Genomic DNA, 5,823 nt, shown 5'->3' on the forward strand with positions numbered 1-5,823 from the left:
ATATATATACATATGTGAATATGTATAAGCATTTTGTATTTAAATAACTGTCATTTTATTGTTTTCCTTGTATTGTAGGCATACGTGTTTATACTATTATCTGTGCTTTAATTGTACCGGTATGAATGTACTGTGATGTTTGAATGTTTTTATTGTGAAAACACCACTCTTTCTTAACGCCACTGATAATTTTAACTCAAATATTGACTCTGATTCCCAATTTGTTTCCAATACCCAACGCATTTCTCAATATTATAAACCCGACGAGCTTCCTAGTAATAATTTTACTGACAGTTTTTCCATTATCCATTTTAATGTTAGAAGCATTTTAAAATTTTCGATCAAATGAAGCAGCTTCTAACCTCAATTAATTTACCCTTTGATATTATCGGAGTTATTGAAACGTGGCCCAAATATGACAACCCACTCGTCCAGCTTCCTAGTTGTTATTTTGTGTCCAATCATAGAACCCACAAGGACGGTGGTGGAGTATCCATGTATGTTCGTGATAGTCTACAATTTTCTAGACGAAATGATCTAACTCTTCATCCCTCCACCTCCGAATCTATTTTTATTGAAATTGTAAGACCTCACTTAAAAAACATTGTCATTGGCACAGTGTATAGACTACCCACTTCTGACCCTTTTCAATTTACTAATGAACTTGACCACGTCTTCTCCAAATTATCACGAGAAAATAAAATTGTTTACATTCTCGGTGACTTTAATATTGACATCCGTAAACATGATTCCAATAACGATGCCCGCTTTTTTGTTAATTCACTTTTTAGTAACTATTATCTTCCCCGTATCCATATACCATCTCGTATCACAAAAACTACCGCTACCTTGCTTGACAATATTATTACTAACCTGTTTGACTACCCCAATTTCGGTGGACTAATTTACAGTGATATAACGGATCATCTCCCTGTTTTTAATATATCACACTTCTCCAATGTTGCAACTAGCTCAAGTAAGGATGAATATTATGTATCTAGTTTTTGGAAAATTAATCCAACTACTTTAGAAAATTTCCGTGTAGATGTGTCTTCGCAACAATGGCTCGATGTCATTAATACACAGGACCCTGTTACAGCCTGTACCAATTTTGAAAATTCACTGAAATCCCTTTATGATAAACATTTTCCTCCTCAAAAACACAAAGAAAAACTCAAATCGTGGATGTCAGACGGTTTACTAAAATCGATTAAATTTAAACACAAATTATATGCTAAATTTCTGCACTGCCCGTCTGCCGCTAACGAAAAAATTACAAACAATTCCGTAATAAATTAAATTCCTTAATTAAAACAACTAAAACTAAGCATTATCAAAATACATTTATTAAACATAAAAATGATATCAAGGCAACTTGGAAGACCATCAACTTGTTGATCAACAAATAAATAATCGGCAATCTAATACTTCCCTAAATTGTGATGGGATAATGACCACTGGTCCCAATAAAATTTCTAATGCATTTAACAAATACTTTGTCAAAATTGGACCTTCACTTGCTAACAAAATTCCCCATGTCAATAAATCCTTCAAAGACTTTCTACCAAACCCAATTCCTAATTCTCTCTATTTTAGCCCAGTCAATGAGACTGAAGTGATTCAAATACTTACATCCTTTAAAACGAACAAGTCTCCCGGTATTGATGATTTTCACACCAAAGTCATCAAACACATTGCTAATCTTATCTCTCTTCCATTATGCCATATCCAACGGTGTATTCCCAGACAGGATGAAGCTAGCACGTGTTACCCCTATATACAAGTCTGGCATTAAATCCGAGCTATCCAATTATCGCCCTATCTCAATTTTATCAATCTTCTCGAAGGCTTTGGAAAGAGTAATATAGGATCGCACTTTCTCATTTGTGTTTAAATATGACATACACTATAACAAACAGTATGGTTTCAGGAAAAATCACAGTACATCCATGGCCCTTATTGATCTAACAAATAATATAGTTGATGCTCTTGAAAACCGCCAACTTGCAATTGGTCTTTTTATAGACCTTTCCCAGGCCTTTGATACAATTGATCACAACATTCTTTTGTATAAGTTATCGCACTACGGAATACGGGGACCCGCACTTGATCTCTTCAAAAGCTACCTCTCAAATCGTGCCTAATGTACCAAATATTGTAATTCTATATCTACCTTCAGCCCAACCACATGTGGAGTTCCCCAAGGTTCATTACTGGGTCTTCTCCTGTTTATTTTATATATTAATGATATCCATCTGTCCACTAACTTGCTCAATTTCTTTCTCTATGCCGATGATACAACCGTTTACTATTCTAACCAAAATATTCAATCATTATTCGATACTTTTAACTCCAGTTTGATTCACATGTCCTAGTACTTTTCTGCAAACAAAATTTCAGTCAGCTACAAAAAATGTAGCTTCATCCTGTTTGGGACCCCCAAAAGGCTAAAAAATATCGACAGTTCAGCATACAAAATATTTATTGACAATCACGAAAAACCTTCTGTTCAATCTGCAAAATTTTTAGGAGTACACTTAGACAGTGGACTCACATGGAAAGTACACATAAGTGAAGTTGAGAGTAAAATTTCCAAAAGCATTGGCATCATTTCTAGACTCTCTTCCTTTATTCCCTGTAATGTTCTTCGTATTCTCTACTGCTCTCTCATTATTCCTTACTTGAACTACTGCAACATTGTTTGGGGTAATACATATCCATCTAACATCAACAAACTTCAAATTCTTCACAAAAAAAAGGCTATCAGGATCATATCTGGCTCTCCCCCACAATCTCATTCTTCTCATCTGTTTTCCAATCTAAATTTTCTAAAATTATACGATATTAATTTAATCCAGCAAAGTATATTTGTATACTCCGCCATGCATTCGATCCTTCCCAAGCATTTAAGTAACATGTTTATGTCTAATTCCTCTTTTCACAATTTTAATACGCGTTCTAGAACTGATATTCACATCCCTTATCACAACACAAACTATTTCCAACATAACATTAGATATACGGGCACCTCTATTTGGAACAACCTACCATTCTCAATTACCAATGCTGTTTCTGCCAGAGCCTTTTCTAATAAACTGTAAAAACACTTAAACTCAAATTATTAAACTTTCTGAGGTTGAAATTCGTCGTGCTGTTTTGTTTTGCGCTGCTTTCTCTTTTTTTCTATATATATTTATATTTTTTTATTTATTTATTCATTTATTGAATTTATTTTTTTTTTTTTTCAGGCCTGCCCATCACAAGATGTTTGTTTTTGCAAACAACTTCTCGGGACCTGGCCTTCTTCCAAGTTTTGTATTTTGTATTTGTAATTTTGTATTTTTAAGTGCCTTTGGAATAAAATAAATGTTTTGTTGAATTGAATTAAATGTAATTCTTAAATATGGGTAGGTAAGTAAGTGCGAGTTTTCTTGTCTGCTTTTTGCATGGCTTGCAGGTGTACTGTTGGCAACATAACACACCAAACATACGTTATTTGCTAGAACTGATATTCACATCCCTTATCACAACACAAACTATTTCCAACATAACATTAGATATACGGGCATCTCTATTTGGAACAACCTACCATTCTCAATTACTAATGCTGTTTCTGCCAGAGCCTTTTCTAATAAACTGTAAAAACACTTAAACTCAAATTATTAAACTTTCTGAGGTTGAAATTCGTCGTGCTGTTTTGTTTTGCGCTGCTTTCTCTTTTTTTTTCTATATATATATTTATATTTTTTTATTTATTTATTCATTTATTGAATTTATTTTTTTTTTTTCAGGCCTGCCCATCACAAAATGTTTGTTTTTTCAAACAACTTCTCGGGACCTGGCCTTCTTCCAATTTTTGTATTTTGTATTTGTAATTTTGTATTTTTAAGTGCCTTTGGAATAAAATAAATGTTTTGTTGAATTCAATTGAATTGAATTGATAGTGTGTGCCACTGATATAAAAGTGTACGATTCAATGAAGTTATTGTATTGTAATTTATATATAATATTGTTTTTGATTGGGTGTGTGTAATTATTATTCTTGTTTCGGGTAGACTTTGCTCACTTACGTTTTACCTGTAGAGGTACTTCTTTACACCCTTCTGATACGTAAAGCTAAACTCGGAGACTGTATATTGTTTCTTGTAATAAATGTGTGGTTTATTTACTACTACTATGTATTATATACAATATTTATAATTTGGTTGACGTGGCGTTGTTTTCAATGCATCAGAAGGAAGTTTCTTTTAGATAACTAATCTTGCCTTCTTAAGATACCACATTAAGTTTGGTGGTCATTCTTATTGGTTGAGGGATGTCATCTTACTCCAGTCATTTGAAAATTACATCACTTTTGGGAGTTTCTATTGGTCGGATTTTAGAGGTAAAACTGATGATTGATGGTTCTGTTGATACGAGGTTGGTTTTATAATAGGTGAAAACTGTAACTTCATAAAGATCACTGTTAGTCTTAATTATATTGAGAACTGACGACATCACGCTAAAAGCTTTGGTTTGTCAATCTGAGATGTAACAGGTGTTTGAGGAAGAAGCTGCTTAGTGTGGCCAAAGTTCAAAACATTGCTATATAGTTGGTTTATATAAGATATAACTAACAATTCCATTATTTATATTTTATCTTAACATTATATAACATCCCTTTAGCTTTTTTTTAAATATTTTTATTAACAAATTTATTGTTGTACGTTAAGATTTTATATATATTTTCTATTATATAATTCAATAACTAGAAATTAAAAAGAAAGTTAAAAACATGCAATAAAAAATTCAGTGCTTGCTGCGGTTGAAGAAGAGTAGTAGTTGAACTCATTAATTTTATTGAAACCCATTATTATCACTTTCTTTCTCTCCATATTTTTCTTTAGAAAAAAAATCTACCTTGAACTCATTTATTTTTTTAAACCCATTATTATCACTTTCTTTCTCTCCATACTTTTCTTTAGTTAAAAAATCCACCTTAAACTAAAAAAAAAAAAAATCTTATCTACGTAGATAGTAGATAGTGTAGACTGGTGGAGAAATGTCTGATTTGGAGCCCCTAGATAAACGAATAATTTTACACTTTAGGGTTTAGAGGCAAGCCATTGTTGTTGCACTTACATACAAAATCATCAATGTCTTTCTGGAAGCGGATAATGTCTGCATCCGGCACAAAAGTGCACGACAGGACGGTGTCATTGGCAAACTGATGGCTTGGCACATAGATCTAAAACAGAACTTTGACTGGAAGTCTATCTTTCAGTAAGGGGAATGCAATGCTATAATCCAACATAGCCATAGTGTGTTTTAGTGCCCTATTTTTTTAGGCAAAGTCAATAATATTGAATAACAAGGGACTGTTACATGGCACAGTCAGTCATTTTGAGTTGTTGATGTATATTGTGTTATTGTTTTAGAGTTACCCAGTCGTCCTTCATTTTGTATAGTAATTTCCCCCATGACTGTTTCTACCCCCATTCAGTTTTAATGTCAGTATTTGATTCATTTTTGCGTAATAGTTCAATATCTTCGTTGTATTTCTACCTACATTTTAATTTGTTGTACAAATGAATGGTGAAAATTAATTTTAAATGATGAGTGAGAAATTTCCTAAAAGTAGCAGATAACGCATAGACATTGTTCTTATGAATAATATCTGGGTTTTATTCTTCAGATGTTCTGAACAGACTTGTTATTGTTTGCATTTTGTGTGAGATTGTTTTATAAAAAAGAATAATTAAACATAGATAACTCGGTAATTACAGCTAACCCAAACAGTAGGATCAGTACCGGTAGGCATGCAATTGTATGTACAATATATAT

The sequence above is a fragment of the Anneissia japonica genome, unplaced genomic scaffold (genome assembly GCF_011630105.1).
Source record: "Anneissia japonica isolate Jap-2015-1 unplaced genomic scaffold, ASM1163010v1 scaffold287981_len1045443_cov154, whole genome shotgun sequence".
In the NCBI taxonomy this organism is placed as follows: Eukaryota; Metazoa; Echinodermata; class Crinoidea; order Comatulida; family Comatulidae; genus Anneissia; species Anneissia japonica.